The following is a 23598-nucleotide window of genomic DNA, read 5'->3' as shown; positions in this document are numbered from 1 at the left end:
GACATCAGACTAGCCATCCTTCTCCAGAGTCCTTATTCTGGTCAGGCTCATCGAGGCATAGGGTTAGGCCAGGGCACTGCTGGAGAGGTTGTACCTCATGAATTCGTATCATATTCGTCCCCCCAATTACTCAGTTATCCTCTGCTTGGATCAGGCAGCATCGGATGGAAGGCTGGGATTCACCACACATGCCTCGTTTTTCCTCCATCAGGAAATTTAAGCACACTCTCATCACACTAACATCTAGCTAGACCACAACCAACAATTTCAGGATGAACTGCAGTTCAGCCTTGGCACTGCCACTATTAAACAGAACTTAAGTACGTATTTGGTACATTTAATGCTGTATAAGTGTTAAACATATTTTTTTTTCCACAATGCTTAAACAACCACGCACATGCAGAAGTTATTTGTTTTATTCGCATCAGTTAAAAAAACGTTGTTAAAAATTCCACGCTGTAGTTCCATTCAGTTTGCACAAGTGTGTGCCCCGAGTTGGACTGGCGTGCTGTGTATGTATGCATATGCAGCGTCTGAAAACTGATTAGTACAGACAGGCCTTCTACTGATGCTTGAATATCTTTGTTTTCCTATTAACTCATTTGTGACATTTTTTTCTTGAAAGGTGCAACATAAATAAGCTATATGCTCACATGTGTATTTTTAAACTGACTGTTTCTTCGGTTTTCACAGCTCCTAGAATGCAGTCGTTGAAGAGCCATATAAAGGTTCGGCTGAGTATTGTGCTACATCTCTGAAAGAATCACCTTTGGGAAAATGGATGTGATCCTCATACACCTTAACCCCATTACCGGTGTCACACCTGACAAAAATATCATGGCAGTGGGGGTTAACTTTTGTAGAAAAGTGAGCAATGGAGACAGTCAGTCTGAGCCTGTGGTAGGTTATAGGTTGCAAGGTTCATCATAGGTCTCACTAGAAAAACTGGACAAAAGGACAATAGATTTTTTTCCTTTATTATATAAGGTTACAGGATTTTTTAAATATCATTGAATATATATATACCAGAAAGCTTTGGCACGCCTTTAAAAGAGCATTCCGTCTTAATGTATTACCAAAAGCTTTTCTAGCATAGAGTATTTGGTTTGAAGGAAGCATTCAGTGATTGTACCCAGAATCCTTTTCAAAACATCTTTTATTTTTAAGCAGCCAGTGACTCTTATGATCATGATAGCACCATATGGAAAGTGTGATATATGAAACTGCAGAAAATCTATTACAAAACCACACTGCTTCTTTGTGTCTCGCCATAGTCTCTCCACACTGGATCAATTTGCGCTTATACCTATTAAAAAATCAATCTCTCTTTGAATTTGAAATGGAGAGAGTGCATTTACGCATAATGCCAACCTGAGAAGTGACAGCAATACAGATATTAATATATAATCACCTTGATTCTTTCATCATTTCCCTTTTCTTTATTACAATATCATATATAATATGCACTTCTTTTTTGTGCTATGAATTGCTGATACATCTGCTCCACAATACATAGCTGATGTACTATAGATCTCGGGGTGTTTGTCAGGTGACTTTGGGTCATTTCCCATCAACTTGCGTTTTCCTGTTAATATTAGTATAGTGTGCATTTTTTTCACCTCCAGTAAATCTAGAGCTGATGGGAGGTTAGGTGGCCTGATCAACCGCATAACAAGCAGTTTTGTATTCTAGTTCTACTGCGATGATTTCTTTTATGAACTCCTTTGTTTATACCACTTTATTTTCCCACACAACCTCCTCATCTTTCATCCCGAAAGGATAAAGATTTAGGCAGAAACAGGACTGCTTTAGGACAACATCTTTTCTTTTTCCATGAGACTTGTCAAATTAAAAGAAAAAAAAAAAAGCTTAATTGTAAACTTGAAAGCATCATTTTGTTCTGGGAATGTAATTTCTTAAAAGAATAATTTCCTTGACTGTGGGTGATAGAAGAACCAACTTATGAAATGCTATTCAGTCCAAAGCAAATCTCAACATTTTGTATACACGTGAAATTAAGTAATTGTTCCTTCAACACCACTGTGTCAATGGGCAAGTGTATCCATCTATTTTGCCTAACTGAGAGGGTCACAAGTGAGCCTGAAGTCTATCCTAGAGAGTACAGGGCAGGGCACCCCATATACAGGATGCCGGTTTGCTATGGGGCATGCACTCTCACTATGGGTAATTCAGACACACCGATTCACTTATTACCTTCCCTACAGATGGAATCTTTAGTGTCCATAGGAAACCTGTGAAATCAATAGCTTACAGATTTGAGCGCCATTTACAGTAAATAATGCTAACACTGCTCCATGTGTGATACATGTCTTTCATCGGGGTGGTCAAATGATGCTTCCAACCATTTATCCTGGTCAGACATACAAGAGCATTTAAAATATCTAAATAAAATATAAGATTAAAATAATTGTTATAAAGCATATCGAAAACAGCTAAATAATTGGTCGACTGCGAGGAAGGTAAAATTACCATAATATTACATGGTGTACAGCTGGAGTGATCAGAATGTGAATCCTGCTTCATGGAAATTTCTGAAGAATTTGATTCTAGATAAAATGACCTCCCCAAAATAAATAAATAAATAAATAAATAATAAGTGGGGCTGGAGAACATTGGCACTAGAATCCAATAGCTCGTCCAGACACTTGATAAGAACTCTGCATATTGCTAACATGTTGCTCTGGGACCCAATTAAGGTGGTAAACACCTCAAAAGACTGTGAAACAAATGACTGCGATAACGATAATGAATTGGGGCAAAACTGCCCAGGCAAAATTAGCACAAATAAGTTAAGGGTGTGATAGATCCAAAACCAGCGGGACTCAAACTAGAGTAGGCCTCTATGTTCGTGCCAAAATTTAATTCCTAAATCTTTCGAAAAAGATGCTTTGTTTCAAAATACAGATTAATGTACATATTGCTTTTTATGGTCATTCACAATTTCATAGCTTATTAGTATAAACAGAACTGTGTTAGTCCTTGGCAGCTGCATTTGTCATTATCATCATGGATTTCCTCTATAATAATTAAGAACATATAATATTGTGTATAATACTGCATGCTTTATTACTTTACTGAATTTTCAAACGTTAATATGGATACCATAACCTAAGAAAATAGCAAAATACCATAGACCACACCTTAGTATGCGAGACCCTCGCTGTGTCTGTAACGGTGTAATAGTATTTCTCCTGCATAACTGTATACTCAAGGAAACCACAGACTCCGCCTTTCACTATAGTCACTCTGATCACACAAATTGAACCTGACACACAAATGTGGTTAATGGGAAAGAATGGGCTTGGAATATCCATGACAAGGAGGGAATAGTAATCATATTAATCCCCCCCCCCCCCCCACCCCCCCGGGAGCTTGTTATTGCTTAAAAAAGGAGTGACAGCAATACTTAGCTCTATCAACCCTACAGCCACCAAAGAATGAACTATACAATACACAACACTGAATCTGCAGCCTAAAGACTGTTCAACATGCCAAAGAATATCGTTCATTGTATTTTGTATTGTATTTTATATGCAAAAATGTTAGCATGCGTGATATTATTATTGAATGCCATTTATGGTTTTGCCAAAGAATAAATGGACCTTTAAGAACCACTGACTTTCCTTTAAGTTTGCTGGAAGAGCAATACAGTACATTTTATACAATACCCTGTGTAAAATTAATATTCATCTTGGACTTCAGGAATGGCTGTGTCTCTGTAGGTCCGGAGAAGAATCTGTTTGTGGAGAGGCCTTCTTCAAAGTACTGTGTCATTTATCAGCCTGCTCATTGTAGTCCAAGCAGGGCCTGCGTGACTCAGGCAAAGACCACTAAGGGTGCACTAGAAGGGTTGCAATAGTATTGCACAAGTCCCTTGTGCTGCCATCTTGATAAATTGTCAGTCATAGTAATGGAGTACTCCAAGAACATGAAAGCTAGCAAGTCAAGTCAAGTATGGCTTTGTCACTCCAGTCGTTTTCAGTACACTGCATCCAGTGACGGGCAGTAACATTATATAAAATCAAAACAAATGAAATGAAATAAAAGCAAACGATACAAAGAGAAAACAGATGGTGTTGGATGTGATCCATACACATTGAAAGCAAAATGGTTACTGTACAAGCAGTCCGTTGTCCTTTATGAGGATATCATTAATTATCTGGTTTTTCAAACATTGTGGCTAACACCGCGGCAAGCAAGAGCAGGTAAAGGTATGGAGTACAGGTCGCCGATATGGATTTTTCAGTGGCCTATGCAATGGCGATTTAATTTATTAATTAAGTTATTTATTTTTGGTTTTATTTATTAGAAAATATGTGAGTACCACAACTGCTTAACTTTAATATTTATTTAACATTAACAACATACAAAAATAACAAAACAGTAATAACAACACGATTAACTGTTTGTCAATATCTGCCACTATGTTTTTAAGAATCGCTGTCTTGTGTTAGCATCAAACAATAGCAGAATTAGGAATTGCTTGTGTAAATTTTGTATTACAAATCTGTTCTTTTCAGCTGTTCTATAGCACTTTTTAAATAGATGGTTGGACATTTCTGAGGTATCAGGAATGCATAAATACATTGTGATGTGCAATACTATTAATCATGAAAAATATATTGAATATGCCCTTTTGCCCTTCAGACACAGTAATCCAGAACAGCGGTTTCTCCGTGTATTTGGACCAATCAGACAGTGGTCGACCTCTATTCTGGAGGTTTAATTTCTTTACTTCTGGCCGGGTACATGAACTGCAGAAGAAAAGTGTGGAAGAAATAGTTTGCTTCATTTACAGATAAGTACAAGTTTAACTTTAATGCTGAATACTCATCATCATTGTTTATTTCATTATGGAATGGTAACGGTAAGCAATGATGCTGCTCTTTGCGGCAATGTTAATGCTACAGTGCTGTTCTTGTTGTCATTGTTATTATACCAAATCTGGTTTGATTGTGTAGAAGTGATGTGATGTGTTTTAAAGGTAAAATACTGATCAGTTTGTTATCCCTGGATGTACGGTTTTCATTTAGCTGAAGGGACCATCTGAGTTATTATTTTTTTTTGCATTCCTCTCTAGATACCTGTGATGTCAGAGTTCACACTGGTGTTCACTGTTGGTGCTTTTCCACTGCACCAGGACCTTTGGTGCTTTCCCTTTTCCATTGAATTACAGTTGAGTACCAGTACCATTTGTTCCAGTACCTAAAATACTAAACCAGCTGGAGTACTTTTTTGGTACTTCAGTACTTTGGGGTGGGACTTCAAAATACTTTCTTTGTCATTTGTTTACGTAAATAGCCTGTCTCTGAAACACAATACAACCGCCGTCTTGAAGAAAACTTACAAATTCAGAAAACAAAGATAAACAAAGTAAAAAATTAAGGAAGTAATAATAGCAGATGCGTGGATGAATGAAGAGATCCAAGCTTTAATTGCAATCTGGTCAGAAGAACAGATACAACAAGGTCAGGATAACATGATGAGGGAAAAAAAGTATTTTCGGTAACACTTCAGGCCATCGTTTCAGTACATTCATAACAAATAATAATGCATTCATAAAGTATTATAAACATGGCTATAAATATTTATCAAAAGGCATTACACATTAACTCCATCTGTATTATGCATTATGAATGCTTCATGAAGCTCTCATCTATAATGCACTATAGATACCTTTACCTTTAAAGAGTTACTGTATTTTACATATTACTGTATATTAGGGCTGTGAAGATAGAAGAATCTCAGATAAAATGTTGTGATTTTGTTGTAATAAACATTGGGATATTTATAGAGTTCAAACTAAATTTCGCATAAATCCATCTAGGAGTGATTTAAACAGCAAGGATGAAAATGATTATGACGGTTGAAGAGAACGCATGCAGCGCTCATGCTGTGGAGGTGGAGGTAGACTTGAAACAATGTATACTAGATAATCTTGAAAAGGAATAATCATTAAAACTGCAGAACTCGTTAAGTTTTGTCATGTCAAACTGAAAATGTTTTAACAAAACTTAAAAGGTATGAAAAAATCTGGTCTTAAACCAGAATCAGCTGACTATTGTAGACCTTTCAGAAATGCATTGTGCATAGCATGTTGGTATTAAAATTGCACATTGTCGAGCTATATAATATACTATAGCAACTTTTTACATTCAGTAGGAAATGCCTCACCTCACTCTGTGATATCATTCAGCACTGGTACCAATTTTTACACCAGTGGAAAACCAACACACAGTAGTACAATGTTTCTGGTTGTCACATTGGCAGGTGAGGATATCAGGACAGGACTTGGCTCTTGTCAATTCACCCCCCCTGTTGGGGGACTTGATTAGGGGCACACATGAATGAATGCCGCACGAAAGCCAACACTAACAGAGAACAATGAGCAGATTGAGGAACACCGGATGAGGTGGCATTAAAACACAGAACTAACAAGGGGGTAACAAGGGACAGAGATGGATTGTTAATTGTCCAGGACAAGTTGGAAAGGAGGGTGAAGGAGGACCAGCAACGTCATCTGCTGGCCCTCATTGGAATGGGACTGGGCAGGTAGAGCGGATGATGACACTGAGACTTCATGTTTTTTTTAACTATACAATAATGTATTGTCATCATCTTGCCTCTCATAAATAATGTGGTGCAAAAAAGCTATATATTTATATTAGGTTACATAGTTGCCACAACCATAAACAGAATGGGAATCACGAGATGCGGTAACTTTAGCATGCTGACACAGACATAGCTGATGTTCACCAACTAATGAAGATGGGTGCTGCTATCTGCAGAAACAAACACATGGAAATGCTAGCAATATTAGCATTATTCTTACCAATGATAAAGTGATCTCCACAAACTTCGGCGCTGTTAAGGGTATTCTCAGTGAAAACTGCTCTGGAGATGTTTCATAGCAATTGTTAGTAGCGCTCGCTTAGTAAAACTTTTGGAAAGTCTAAACGATCCTTTGCCTATGCCGTGAATGCTGCTGTTGTTGCAGCCTACAACAGCACACACGGTTTTGATGAATGTGACAAAACAGCACCGAGACTATACACAGAATATCAGGCACCAGAGGGGAAACTATGCTCCAACAAAATGGATAACAGAATTTGCACAGTGTGATGTTACATGCAACCCTCCTTTCCTTGGTCAGAGAGGTGTAACATCAAATGAATTTGTAACAATTTTTGTTGTCCTCCGAAGTTTTTTTTTTTTTCCGAATAGGGGACAACTCACAGGCAGCTGTTCGGGTGAAATGAAAAGGGGCTTTGTTAACCAAAACAAATGTAAACAGAAAACAAAGGATCGCGATGGGTAAAACCAAGGAACTGAGAACAGCTAAGGGGAAAGCGAGACTAACACCAAAACAGGGGAAAACACTCACGCAGAGAATGGTGCAGGGAATAGCATTGGTAATGATAATTACCGAATTGGGGAGCGCACAACAGGCAGACATTAACATACATCGATTAACTAAGAGCAAATGAGAGACCAGTGATTTTTATCAGACAAATGTAAGGGGATGAAATGGCCAGTAATGACCTATGCTGGCCATAGAGGAACATGATGGACAGGTCCTAACAGTATAACCCCCCCCCCAAGTCAGGGTAACAGCTGGATGGGATTTGTTGAGACAGACAGACAAATGGGCACCATTTGGGAAACTGACAGAGGAGGTGGGAGGTGGGGGGAGGGGGGATTGGGGCAAAACAAAGGCACAAAAAGGGCATTCTGATGGGAAGTTAGGAGCAAACCACAAAAGCAGAGAGCTGCTGAATGCCCCCACACATTGCGGGGAGCCAGTCAACGGCTAGGGAGGACTGGTCACCATAGATTCCGCGACTGGAGTGACTTGGTATCTGGGTGAGGGGCTGAGTTCTGGTTGACCTACAGTAGATGGATAAGGGTCTCGTAATAATATAAGCAATACTATAAAGTGTAATCGGCATGAATCTAAGACCATCAGGCACAACAATGCAGATCTTAGGTTTTAAAAAGATTATTTGTTTGTTTGTTTGTTTTCACAAAAAGACAGACATTTCAACCGGAAAGTCTTCAAGAGTCTTCTCATCTCAAAGGTGTTGTTCACCATCTGACTTGACTAGCACTTGACAGCATCATACCAAGACTCCCATCTCTGAGATCCACTTTTACCAAAACCATCTGACTTGGATCATGAATCTAGTGTCCAGATCCTAGGCTCTGACCTAATATGCTGCATTTCTATATCTGAAAATTTTAAACTTCTGGGATAGGGGTCAAGGGCTAGAGCATAAATGCAACTTATTTTCTTATTACAAAGTGTAAACACAGAAGTGTATCAAACATGCATCAGGATTTAGTCATTTAAATCTTGAGCAACTCAGGCTAAAAAGGGATCTACTGTATAGTGTATCCGATATTTCCAGTCTTTTTCCTTTTTAAGCTCATCAATTATGAGCATACAAGTAAGACCCTAATCCATAGTACTAGAGCTGGAAGCACAGAAATCCTTATTCGGTCAGTACTGCACTGAATGCTTATTTTAATGTTGTCAATCTATTTTATTCATTTTACTAGCTATTGACTTAGAATGCCTAAGACCAATTGGTGTTAAGCATGGAATGACAATTATTGAAATGAGATAAAGAGGCAAATATATACAATAAACGATGGTAGAAACAGTAATTAATGTATTTTTATTTTATATAACTGAGGAACTAAATGTAATCCTAAAGAAAACACTTTGGGATAAAATAATACTTTCTCAGGTATTGAAGACACGATTTAGGTTATATCTTACACTTTTCCTTTCTTCTTATTCTCTGACCAAGTTTCCTTAGTTTCATGCATTGATAATGTAAAGCATTGAGTCAATGGCAGGATACAAAAAAAATCAATGCTTCCCTTTGTACACGATCACCTTAAAAATCAATAATTATATACCCATCAAGATTATTCCGCACATCACGCAAAAGGTATAGTGGAGAAAAATCTTTTCCATCCATCCATTTTCCAAACCGCTTATCCTACTGGGTCGCGGGGGGGTCCAGAGCCTATCCCGGAAGCAATGGGCACGAGGCAGGGAACAACCCAGGATGGGGGGCCAGCCCATCGCAGGGCACACTCACACACCATTCACTCACGCATGCACTCCTATGGGCAATTTAGCAACTCCAATTAGCCTCAGCATGTTTTTGGACTGTGGGGGGAAACCGGAGTACCCGGAGGAAACCCCACGACGACATGGGGAGAACATGCAAACTCCACACACATGTGACCCAGGCGGAGACTCGAACCCGGGTCCCAGAGGTGTGAGGCAACATTGCTAACCACTGCACCACCATACTGCACCACCATGCTGCTCCCAGAAAAATCTTATTTCTAACTAATTAAAAAATATATTTGTGAAGTGTTAGGAGAATGACACCTCAACATTAGTGTATTACCTGCTATCTGGCCTAAGAGCAATAATAGTTAATGGCAATAAAGGTACAATATCATCTATTTTGACCTTGCATGAGTTGGCAAACTGAATATCCTGTCAGCAGTAGTCATTACTGTGTGACTTATTGAAAGGATGAACTGTAGTGTGTGACACTGAGGTTGACAACTAGGAACAAATGTGTTTAGAAAGTTTCTGTTTCTTGAGATTGGGGCAGGCCTGGAGAACATCGACACATAAAAAAAATAAATGTGCCTAAAAAATATTACTGAGACTGCTGCTACAGGAATCTCTTATGAGGCTTAGGTGTAATATCAGATTTATCTAGGTTACTGGAGCATTTAAACATTTTAGGAGGAAATAAGAGCAGGTGGGTCTAGTCAACACAGAAAACTCTGGTCACCTGAATGTCCTGTCCTATGGCCTCTCCACAACAACATCTATCATGGTGAAACCTTACGATGCCTGACCTGTTCCAGTTTGACAATGTGCCTGGCAGACTGAATGAATGATTTGAATGGAATAAAAAATCTCTCTTTCTATCTCTCTCCCTAGTGTGTTGCAGCTTTTACAATTCTACAGATTATTTTCTACACATAGACTGACCCCCCCCCCACCATTATAAAAGGACCTTCTGAGCTGATAAAACAGATCCACTTTCAATCATAACTGGTAGAATCAAGTACGTGTAATGAAAATGGTTCCCACACATAGTCTTTCAATACCTTGGGTGAAAGACAGCCAAGACTAATTCATTGGAGGTTGTCATTGTGGGTTAAGTGACTGTGAAGCTCATGCTGTATGAACAACTTGATCCCATTATGGCAACATTCAGTCCTGTGCAGCGGAGTTCCCTTCTCTCTTCTGGCACAAAGGCTTTGTGTTCCTTCACGCAAATGCAAATCAGCAGGGTGGGGGACACTGCTGAACAGCCTGTGCCGATGTACATGCTGCCCTGCACATACATTTTTAGTGAGGCAGTCTTTTTATTTATGCATGACTGACAAGGAAAGAAGAAAACGGCATCCCAGATGCTGACATGCTAGGAAAGAGCTAGAGATACATACAGTATTGATTGTATGGATTGCGGAAGATGTTGTGCTTAGCGGGTCAAAAGTATTTTAAGAAGAAAATTCCCCTCCTAAAAAGAAAACACAAAACGATGGACATTTCTCCCCGAAGTTTATTGTTGGAATTTAAAATATTTTGTACAACTGGCCGAATGGACTTTAATAAAGACGAAAGATAACGAGCTTGTCCATCACACAAAACTTAATTACCAAAAGTGCCACTCACGCCAAATGAAAAATTCTTAAACCAAAAAAAGAATCACGGGCAGCGTTTTCCACAGGTCAGAAAAATATATTTGTGGCAGTATCCGGCGGACAGGGCCAGAATTACCTGATAGCACAGAAATGGTCTACTACGTATTCAGCATGTGTCACCTTCAACACAATAATCTTATTTTACTGAAAATTAATACTAATTTTGTGTAACATTTCACAGATTCTACCCCTCAAACCCTCTCCTCCATCAACCCACATGGCAGGAGAAACTAACAAAGAATATGAGGAATAATACTCTTTAGTGTGTACAACGATGGCACTGTTTGTCAGAGCACTTAATCTTTCTGGGTTTTTTAGAGAAGAGTTTCAACGCCTGTGCATATGGGAACTCCACTGGTGCTGGTCCATTTATTGATATTCTCAGACATGCACCCAGCTGCTCCTCTTTCTGTCTGTTTCTTAGGTCAGACCCGAAAAACAGGTGAAACAGACACTCGGTTTTAAATTAACTATACATATCTCAGACAATATATGTTTAGTGCTGAAAGAAAGAGAAAATTCACTTTTCCTGTTAATGGTTGGAAAATCAGATCACTTGTCTAAGTTGTCTTAGTTATACAATGTCTTTCCAACTAAACAGAAAAGAAACAGATAATTGTTTTTAAATTTAATCAGGCCAACGTTGCTGCATGTTGCACAATGGTCAAGTTATCTGTGCCAAACACATTCCTGATTTTTGTAGCTACCTGTGCTGCACGTACTCCGCGTCCTTTGATAGAACTCGAAGCTACTACCTACCATAAAGTAGGTACACAAGATCAGGAGTACGATCAACTACACGTATTGGAACGCACCCCCATTTCTCCGCAGAACATATATGCGGTTTCCGGTACCCTTCTCATGATAGCAGAAGGCATAGAATGGGAAAGAGTAGAGCAAGGGGAGATTGTCTGCAAGTTTTATTGGTCAATGATGGTGTCGTTCTCTTGGTTGGATAAATATATTAAAAATGCTAAAATAGTTTTCCAAATATACTTTGGCGACCATTAATATACATGGACGGCTCGCCCAAGTAAAGTCAATGTGTGGGAAAGACTGATATGCCTGATTAATGACTTTTTATCACCGTGATTCTGAATATTGTTTTATTAAAAATGAATCCATGATATTAAGAGGTAATTAATGATTAACCCCTGCCAAACTTTTACTTTCCAGTACTGCTTGTATAACTTTGTTTGTAGGTAGGTCACTCTGTCTCTATTTTTGAACCAAAACAAAAATCAGTATTTAGTAATAAATTTTTAAAACAGATCCACTACAGGTTCTAGTGTAGAGAGATCTAACTGCGTGTTTTGTGAGGAGAGAGGAGGTACTTCAAAGCCTGGGAGCTGATATGGAAAATGATCATTCTGACTGATTGTTATACTCATTCTGCTCCTAAGATGATTTTTTTTTTAAGCAAGTCTTGTTAGAGTTGATGTTCTATAAGCTTATCTAACAAAAGCTGACAGAATATGGGAAATACATCCTCAACAATTTCCAGTCTTTGCTGAATGATGTTTAACAAAGCAAAAGAACATAAAGAGAACAAGATGCAGAAGAGGAATAAGCTGAAGGCTGAATAAGCGGTGTAAGCCTATATACTATATAGCCATTCACACTGTGCAGTTATGGACTGGAATCCTTTTCACTCCTTATCTGAGAAAATAGTCTGATAAGATTCAAGGCACATGACCTCACAGTAAGGGATGCTTCATACCTACAGTATAGTGTTCAGCAAAAACATTTCAGACAGGGCACGCTGTAGCTGCAATAACAATACCTGCTGCACAGCATTACTACTAAACTACTGAAAATTATTGCTGCTATTTAAATAATAGATGGAATTAAGGAGCTGACATCGGTCTTGCATGTGATAAATTCAGCCATGCATTCCGCATGATGTTGGTCACGTTTCTTGGTTCACTACTTTGCATGCTGGATCCTCTACAGCATGGCTGTTTCTTAATACCAGGAGGACAAAGATCAAGAGCGGTCTTACTAACCTGCCTCAAAAGAGTGAACTTGGGATGCGACGAATCATAAGACTGGTCTTGTTAACGAGGATGCAACTAATGCATCTTGATATTTGTAGTGGGACAAGTACAACATCTGAGGATTTTTACTATCCTCTGTACTTATGTTCTTAATATTGGAACTACATGATGTAAAATGCGTACGCAAGAATACAAATATGGTAAAGTACGTATATGGAGAATGCGAGAATGCGAAGTCCTTATCTCAATATTGACCCATTCATCCATGCGGTGTTCCTTCATATGAGAACTGTTTGAGGGTTGTGTTGCTGTTGCACAGGTTGACAGTGACCAGCAAAACTATTCAAACCATGTACATTTTAATATGTTGTTGCTTTAAGAGTTCTAGTAATGAAACTTGTTTCTTTACTGCTTTCAAACAACCAACTTAAACAAACCAGCTACATATACATCACACCACATAAATAAATAAAAAAGAATGAATGAATGAATGCAAAGTCTTTTTCAACCAAGCATTCAACCATTTCGACTTTGAAGCTTTCAAAGCAAATGAGGGGTAAATTAAATGAAAAGAATAAATGAGAAGGGTGATTTCCTTATCCCTTTGAGCACAGTATTCTCAGTAATCAAGAAATCCAGCATTAATTACACCACCCATGCACTTCTAGATCTAAATCAGACTGTCCCTGAAAACAGCAGGCAAGCGAGGAAGGAGCTAGCAGAGCATGTCACCTCAATGCCAGAGGTGAATTTGAAAGAACTGCAGAATTTACTGGCTGTAAGGTTAGAAAATGCGCATATCAATATAATGAACATGTCACGCATGAGCCTGCATGGCACGTATCCACTCTAAGGAAATACCTGAGAAGTGCCATGCATGTCTTACGTAGCTTGGGCAAATCTGTACAGCAAAAAATTGCGGCGTGTTTGTAGAAAATTTAACCATAGATTTGTCGGTAACACATTATTAGTCTTAGTATTAATATTAGATATTTCTTTTTTCTTTCCAAGGCTAACAAATGCATTTGTAATCTTTTATTTTCCCCTCTTGTAAATGTTCAGGAAACTTTACTGCATTCTTCAGACATTTAGTTCTTAAATTAAAATGTTATTATTATTAGGAGTAGTATTAACTTTGCCATACTGGAATAATTGCCCAAATGGAATAGTCTTCACTTGTCAGTTGGCTGTCATTTTGTTAGAGTGACATTGTATGTCATAATTGTTTCTAACACAGGAAGTGCTAAGAGCGGCATAGTAGTGCAGTGGTTGCACTGTTGCCTCACACCTCTGGGACCTGGGTTTGAGTCCCTGCCTGGGTCACATGTGCGTCTATTATGATATAATTATTTCAGCATATTGAAATAAAAACAGTGCAAACATTTTATAGAAAAGAGTACAAAGCAAGTTTCAAATAATTTGTGGAATTAACAAAAAATAACTTGCATGTACAATCCCTATTAGTGATGTTCTTCTTATATCTACACCAGCTCAACCAGCTCTATATAAAGGAATTTTTAAAAGTAGTACTACTGCTCTAATATACAGAAAATTAAGGATTTCAGTTTATGCATTAAATTATCTGAAGTAATATTTACATAAATGTCATTAAGTAATGCATTATCTGAAAATTATTGCTGCTATTTAAATAATAGTTAGAAATATATTTGCTTATTTTGTTTAAAACTATCCTCATACATCACTTTAGTTTCCTTCTTTGATACACAATATTTATTTATAACAGCCATTTTAATTGTGAAACATTTAATTGTCCTTGGCAGGATAATTCAGCATCTGAACAGCAATAATCATGTCAATATGTGGTACCAGTACCAGCTGAACAGTTGCATTAGATACTATGGCAGTGTTTCCCACAGGGACCCCCTGACAGTCCATATTTTTCGGGAGCTGGGAGGGAGTAAAAATGTGGACTGTCAGGGGGTCCCCGAGGTCTCGGTCCGGAAACACTGTGCTATTGCACATTGCAGAGGGAGATCTTTTTAATCTGAGATGAAGTGACCAACTTTTCCTTCAAGCAGATGGGTGCCATTTAATGAATTCTTTTTAATTTGGAGGGTTTTTTTTTCTTGCACCAGAGATTATTTAGGATTGTGACGACAAAGCCTGTAAATACTGATGCTTAAGAAAAAAATCTTTAGCTTCAAAGAATCTTTTGCTCAGAATCTTTCATATTCCTGGTGAAATGTTTTCAAGGTCAAATACCGTGAGAAAAAGCTATGGTAAATGACCAACGTGACATTAAATACATAAACATTAAACCATTTTTATTTATAATTCAAAATACTTTAATTTTTTTGTAACATTTATTTATTTTAAAGTCAAAATTTCATTGATTATCATTTTCACGTAAACATATACTTTTGAAAAATATGCCATCCATCTTCCATAACCACCTGTACAGTACAGGACTGGTCTCACTGTCACTATACTGTATATGGTATTAGGGTTGTACTGGGATTAAGAATCAGCCATGGACATGGACCTTTGCAGAGCGGAGGCGGGGCACATACCCACTAGAACGCTGCCAGATGGCCAGTCCAGCCCTGTATGCCGCTTTGCAAAAGTCTTAGACTGTGCTGGAAAACAATATGCTTATGTTGGTGTATTTTGATCTGATGTCACGTGGAGGCGGAGCAAACGTGTAATGGAGGGCGAACTAGAGGACGAGGCTGTGGGCGGAGCTGAACTTACAGCGGCACGTAAAACTGCGCAAAATCCATGGCTTCATAAAGGAAGCGTAGTGTCACGTCCCTCCAAAAGAAGCTCGATATCATTACAAAGATACGAAAAGTAAAATCACACAGAGTTGTTGCAAACCATCTTGGAGTGGCTAAGTCTACGGTAAGCGATATTTGGACGAATAAAGAAAAAAATCATCCAGCCCACTTGATGCTGGTTAAATACTGGATGACCACTGCAAGAATCAAACGGGGTGAATCGCAAGCTCAGACTGAAATAACATCCTATTATAAGCCCTGCCCCTCAAATATCATGTAGTTTGTATGTGTACACAAGTACATATACATTGTACTATACTGTTCATGTATTTCTAAGTTACAGGCATTTCTTACTTACTGTCACCCCTCGGTCCCACGTTGCCCGGATAAGAAGAGAGATTTGACTGTACTTTTTATTGTTATTTTACAGTCTACTCTTTCTACAGTAAAAAAAAAAAGTGTACTGTATCGTAGGTGTGTGATTCCATCTAGGTGTATACGTATAGTGTATCTGTTATCAATAGGGATACTCGGTAAAAATTTGTTGGTTGGGCCAAAGGGAAGACTTTGGTCAATTTTGCAGTGCCCCCCCCCCCCACTTATTTTATATGAACCTTGTCTGATCCTTGCGTTTTCATAGCTTTGTATAAATCCCCCACTATGTGTGCACCTTACAGTTCAGCGTCTGGCCTCCTTGTGTTTCTGCTGTTCTGTTTGGTTCTGGTGTTTGTTAAGTGCCTGTGTTAGTCCATTTCAGGACTTAATAGACGGGCATTGCTCTCTCCCAATAGGAGCCTCCTCGTCATTCGCCGCTGCCGCGATCCCTCGGTCTGCCAGATATCACAATACATATGTCGGACAATGGGAGACATGCATTATTTGTTACTTTTTAGATTTTATTGAAGGCTGTCGATATGTTTATTAGAGTAATATATATTGTGTTTTATTTCAATGCATCCGATTGCATTAGCAATGGGGAAATTTGTGCGGCAGTCCCTTTTAAGTTCATGAAATGTATTGTCTAAAACAATTATGGGTTGGGTGATACTGATCCAGGATTTAATGTCTATTATATTTAGCCCTCTAAAAGGTATATATTACCATTGAACTTTTCCTGGGCATCTCAACTGGGACTATTAGGATCATTACCAAATCATTTGTTGCATATAATCAAAATGAAACCTGGGGATGAAGCTAGCATGCGCATCTGAGTATTGCTGTTCTTGAGGATAGCCTTGAGGAAAGTTCTCCCCACTTGTCTGACACACCTAGCTGAATGTCCATTACATATGACACTGTTTTTTTATAGATTTTTTTTGTGCTTTAAAACAAAGATAACATTCTTAAGCACCTAATTACAAACACTGGTGGTGGTATAGTACTAGTGTATGGATCTTTAACCCTGCCCATGGCAATGTTAGTAGGTCTATTTATTTATTATTTCTTTATTGGCTTGTTTATGTATGTATTTATTTATTTTGTGCCATAAAACTGAGAATTCTCTTGTGTAGTAAGGTACTGTTAAAAAGGCCAGCCAGCCCATTAAGTCCATGGGGCAAAGGCAAATTGCAGGGCAGCAGAGTGCGTGAGTCTCTCATTCGCGGCAGTACAGGCAAGCGAAGTTCTGCTGCAATCACAGCCATTCAGTTTAAGTTTGAGTATGTTTACTTGGAGTTTGATCTGGCATTTGTTCCACCGAAATTTTGTGCGTCTACGAAAAACTGTAAGTATTTAGCACTTTTGTATGTGCTAAGCGAATTTGTTTGTGCATTAAGCGAATGTAATCTGTAAGTTCGTCTGTTATGGTGGAGACGCTAGCTGTAAAAGCATGTACAGTCATGGCCGAAATTATTGGCACCCCTTGAATTTTTCCAGAAAATGCACCATTTCTCCAAGAAAATTGTTGCAGTTACAAGTGTTTCGGTATACACACGTTTATTTCCTTTATGTGCATTGGAACAACACAAACAACAGAAAAAAAGTCAAATTTCACAAAGAACCCCAAAAATGGGCCAAACAGACTGGCACTTTTTGAAAATTTTCCGTAAATCGTTTCATTTCAAGCATATGATGCTCGTTTGAACTCACCTGTGGCAAGAAACAGGTGCTGGCAATAAAAAAATCACACCTGAAGCCAGTTTAAATGGAGAAAAGTTGACTTTCGGTTGTATGTCACACAACCTAGGGGTGACGATAATTTCGGCCATGACTGTATGTTATCTTTCCAGATATTAATGGTTATAGTCCTCAGCTTAACATTATGTTAGAGCACTATATATATATGTATATATGTATATATGTATATATATGCATTGATTAAGCCTGTGCTCACTGCATAAGAGCAACATTTTTGCAGTATCTGTGCCATGTTTATGTTATTCAGGATAGTGTCAGCCATTATCGCTGTGCTAAGTCTGTATTGTGTATTGTGTAGTTTATGTTTACAGACCACACCTATATGTACCTATATATTCATCGCTATTCTCTGTATACTGCTCCATGGTACTGTACTGTTATAGTATATACTGTATATATATAGGACTCTTTATTGGAGAAGCACTGGTGACCTGGATCCTGCTTACATCAGAGTTCTAACCGGACTCCCCGCAGTGGTATGAACATTCCTACCCAGCGGATGTGCTCTCCACCCTCACTCCATATCAGGTACACTGTTGTGTTATGTTGTGTCACAGGGAAAATGGATATCGCATATATAAAGTAAAAGGTAAACACTACGGTGGAACAAAATCTGAGGCGGTTAATAGAGACATGTGGCTTGGGGATGGAAATACGGCAAGTACAAGAATGGAGGAGAGGAATGAAAAAAGAAAATAACAGAGGGAAACGCATGAAACACACATCACATGATGGTAAAGGAAACAATAGGTATTGTGGTGTGGAACGGGGAGACAAAAAAGTAGACTGGTGACAGAATGAGCTCTTAGGTAGACCACACATCTGCCTGCCCCTTTATGGAGCTGCTAGCTTGAATGAAGAATATCCCAATCAAAATGGTGCATGCAGAAATTGTGATCTACATGATCATGTAACGGTGGTACTATAGGTAAAATTAGGAACACTCCATTGAGCTTTATAAGGGATGAAAGTAACAAAAAGATTCTCATCATCAGTGCTGTCTTCCAGAAGAATGAAATGTTTTAAATTTCCATTACAACTGAAAATTTAAACAAAATGCAAAGACATGATGAATATAAAGCTCATTCTGTAAGGAGGAGCTACGATAACTTTTCTGAGGCTTAGCACCTTGATTTTCAAATAGACTCTAACCACAAAATCTTTATGAAATTTTCCATACTTTCCCCCCAAGAATTTTCCAGTATACATTGCTCTATTGTTTAACATATGATGTAGCCTGTGACATTACCAGCAGGATCTTTATCATACGGAATTCTAATTATGTACTTTTTATATAATGGCATGACGAGAGGATGAAAATGTGAAGGCACAAGGTTTATATCTAAATCCAACTTGTAATCCAAAATCATAGTTAAATACGAACAAGGGCAAAGCAGAGAAATATATCACATCCAAAACATGAAAGAAAGATCAAAAAGCAGCAGCTTTTTCATACAAAGCCATAGACAGGAACAGAGCAGCTTCGTAATGAATTCTCAGCATGGTGTAAATACACAATAGTGGACTTAGAGGTTACTGAGAACTAGGGCCTATTATACTTAACCATGGAAACGAATTCATAAAGAGCAGATGAGCTAGTAAGACAGTGAAGCTTATCATGGCCAGACTGGACATGACTGAACAGAGACTTGACTAGATGCCGGTGTGACACAGTGGCTGTGTTTGCTATTGTAACATTGCATGCTGCTGTGTAGGCTGATGATAAGTGATCTACATTCTAATTAAAAAAATACTGATTGTGAAATCACTCAGAATACAGAAATGGTCCTTTCTGCAGGTATTAATCACATGTTATACAGCAATCTACACAGTGTAATCTACCATGCAATGTGGCAGACAAAGACAAGGGCTGAGTAAGATCAATAACATGTTATCGTATCTGCAACATTGTAATCTATTCACTAGTAATAACTCAATGAAATTAATAACACGACTGCATCATGAATGCCTTATGAATCACACAGTCTATTGACAATTTCCTGTTTTTGTTTTCTTCTTATGTATTATAATTGATGTCTGTATTGATGGTTCATAGACAGTTTTGTTAGCTTGTACCTCAGAACATGCTACAGCATTCCTAATCAGCAAGCCTACAACTTCATACATTACTGAAGGTCCTTTATATAACAGCATTCATGATGGTCTGTCTTTTGAAGTTAAGCACCATCACCATTGAATGCTGTTGAGTGTTGATCGTGCACAGATGTGTCCCTGTACTGATCATATGTTGAATTTACTGCAGTAGCTGCCCAGGGTATGAAAATTCCAGTGTCTCGGTTTAAGGTGCTTTTTCTGTTCTGCACCGCTTGTAAATCTAAAGTCCCTTTCATGATATTTGAGGTGGTACATTCAGCACCTCTATGTCAAAACAATCCGTGATAAAATGATAAAGTAAAAGCAGAAATGCACAAACAACCAGGAAATGTCTGTTTGCTGTCTCTCACTGATGGCTGAATGCTGTTTGTATTACCCTTTTGCTGTTTTGACATCGGAGGGAGAATTTTTATGTTTTTAATTTTAATCTCTTTGAAAACAAGGGTGGCTGGGGGGGGGGGGTGGAACATTTTTCAGTTAGTACAAGGCAGGGGTGCACTCTACAGGATGCCTTGTCCATCACTAGGAATTCACAAAGACTCATTGACATACTACATTAAATTTGTAGATACAAAATAGATTAGCTTCATATCTTTGGACCATGTGGGGAAACTAAGTGCACATGTATAGCAATAAGATATTATCGTGTCCACACAAATTTTGGGACTTAGTGGGCTCCATTGGTTGGCACAACACTGCAGATCTTGATTTGCATGGCTTGCTTGTCTTGATCAGTGTCGATGTACTAGTCATATCACTAATGACTTGTTTATACCAATAAAATAGACCCCGAGAGCTTTCTAATGGTAGGTGATGCTAGTGATATTTAATTGCTGATCAAAAATTTCACTTTGGATTAAGAGCAGCTCATTAAAAAATCGAAAGACAAGAACATGAACTAGTTTTTGGGACATGAGCTTAGTTCAGAATTCAAAATTGTGAACCATGAATGTGAACTAGTTCATTGTAAACTGTGTGAATTGAACTTTGAGCTATTTCTTGTTTAGTATGAACTTGCAAAGTTCTGTCCATTTGTAAGTAAGAGACGTCTGTAAGTTTGACATTCTTAACCCGGAGACTGCCCATATATTCTGCGAAAATGTTTGTCGTAAGTATAGAGTACTGCTTTAATTGCTGAATTCTCTCAAGTTGCTAAAATGTTATTAATATTTGTGTTTTATATTTAATTAAAATGACATTTAAAGTAATTTATGCACTGAATTTTCAAGACTGATTGCTGTATAAATATAAATGTTGTTCCAGTGAATGCATTTTTTCAGACAGTCAAAATACAATTATCAATTTGTTGATATTTATTCACTGCTGATCCATTGTTTATGGCATCTATTGTATAATGAATGAGGATGGTTCACATGCTAAAAGTGTTTTGAAATTGAGTTAAGCGTCTGTGAATGAATAATTAGACCAACTGCCAGTACATAACAAGACAATTCTTTCTGTTATTCTATCAGTTCCTAACTGTCCATGTTTGGTCCATTATTCTTATTCCATGGAATCTGAAGAAGGTAACTTTAAATGTCATGCATTTCCATCTGTAGCAATACTAGCAATATCAACTGAATTCGCTCTTTGGAGAGGAGCGGTGAAAAGACATGAACAAACAAACAAACAAAATGAGAGGATCTTTCTCCAAGCTAAGTGTGTACAGTATAATCATTATAGTTGCACAGTAGCGTGATTTAAGAATGATTTGATAGCGATACAGAATAATACAGGGAGGAGTCGTGTGAAGGCTGAGCTGGAATGGTGGTACTAAGATGACCAGAATGTCACCCCAGGTGGCGTAACAGTCAATATGACTTCAGTCATTCTAGTTCTCAAAGTCTGACCAGGAATTTGACGAAGGTAAAATGGATGCCTGAAACTTGGCAGGGTAACACAAAGTTGAGCTGGTATTACACTGACTGCAACTGAAAGCTGAAATAAATGTGAATAACTTAAATTACACCCAGGCTAAGGATTAATATGTTCATGGCATATTCGTTCTGTCAAGGCAAATTTGCTCTGTGATTTTTATAGTTGTTAGGCATGTCTTCCTAACATCAACTCTGTAAAATGAATCACAATTTAACTAGCTTGTTATACGCCACCTGTTATCAGGATGTTGCTGACTCGACTCATCTTTTGACATAACTTACTACGACAAGAAGAGCACATGGCAGGAGGATGTAACGTCGCAATCTTCCCAAGAGAGATAGATACATTGGCAGTGCAATACAACTGATTCCACTGAATACTGGAATCCCACATGGCTGTATCCTGAGCCCTCTGCTCTATCACCATCAACTGCATAGGTGACATGAAAAAATGGACCTTATCAGTGGAACTGTTAAGAAAGCCTACAGGGAGGAAGCTCAACACCTGGCTGCAACTTGGCCCTGAACACCAGGAAGACTAAGGAGCTTATAGAGGACTTCATGAGATTGGACTTCATGAGAACTAGAGGCTGCGAACATGCCCCCCGTTCGCATACATGGGAATAAACAGAGCATGTCTCCCACTTCAAGCTCCTGGAAATGCACATCTCTGAGGACTTCTCCTAGCCTGTTAAGTCCTCCACCCTGGTCAGGAAGACACAGCAGCTTCTTTACTTCCCAGAGAGACTGAAGAAAGCCTGGCTGGCATCTCAGATACTCAACCAACTTTTACTAGTGAACCATTACGTGTGTCTTGACCAGCTGTATCACAATGTGGTATAATAGATGCTTTGTCTCAAACCAGAAGGCCCAGTGCATCCCTGAGTCCAGCCTCCCCCCCCACCCCTTATCAAGGACCACCAGTGTAAGCGATGCTTGATCATTGGAGACTCCTCCCACTCATAAATATGTTAACATTTACATATTTAGCGGCTTCTTTAGTCCTAAGCGATGCACAAGTGAGGTAAATAGCACATTACAAAAATACATACCATCAAGGAGTTAGCTACGCTTAAGTGCAGCTGGTCTGAGCTGCCACTGAATGCCCAAAGAATGAAGATCATGCCTTTTTTTGTCTGAGCTTGCAGCTCAGCTGCTTGTACAGGCACTAGTTACCTCACAGCTAGACTATTGTGACTTTCCGCCAACATGTCTACCAGCTTGTGCTTCCAGACCTCCGCAGATGATTTAAAACACAGCAGCACATCAGATATTAATCTAGTGTAAACGCTGTCAAGTCCTTGGTACTGGCTTACAGGTCCATCAATGAACAGACACCCATGTCCATCAAAAGACTCCTCAATGTCCTGTGTTGCCCCCTCTTGCCAGCAAACCAACGCTGTTTGGAGTTTCCTCCACCACACTTTTGTTTGGGTCCCTGATGATGCGATGAGCTGCTGAACCATATCTGGTCATCAGACAGCCTCTGCAACTTCAAAAAACACCTCAAGACCTACAGTATCTGTTCCATGAATTTCTCTACTAGCCTGATTCTTTACTTTCCCTGAATATTACGATCTTATTACAGTGAGTACTTATAGTTTCTGAATATCTTTATTAGGGTCTTGCTTGTTTACAAGTTGATACTGTATGTAGCCCCTGCTCCAATATTGCTTACATTTTAACCTGGGCATTCATTGGAGGCTTGCCTAGGTGACTCCTTGACAGCATGCAATGTGCTGTTTGCATTACTTGTTCTTCGCTTTGGACAAAAGTATCTGCTAAATGTGAATGTTTACCCTGCTTCTGTTCGGACGGAGAAGCAGAAGCCGTTGCTTTTGGTCTCAAAAATGTGGACTGCCTGGGCTTCTCAGACAACTGCATTGGGAAACACTGATCTGAACCATGCCACCAATACCATGTTTCATACAGATATGGAAAAAAAATTAGGAGACCAGTCCAGAT

This window comes from Brienomyrus brachyistius, chromosome 5, assembly GCF_023856365.1.
Source record: "Brienomyrus brachyistius isolate T26 chromosome 5, BBRACH_0.4, whole genome shotgun sequence".
NCBI classification, from domain to species: domain Eukaryota; kingdom Metazoa; phylum Chordata; class Actinopteri; order Osteoglossiformes; family Mormyridae; genus Brienomyrus; species Brienomyrus brachyistius.
The sequence above is the reverse complement of the archived record's forward strand: the minus strand, read 5'-3'. Positions refer to the sequence as shown.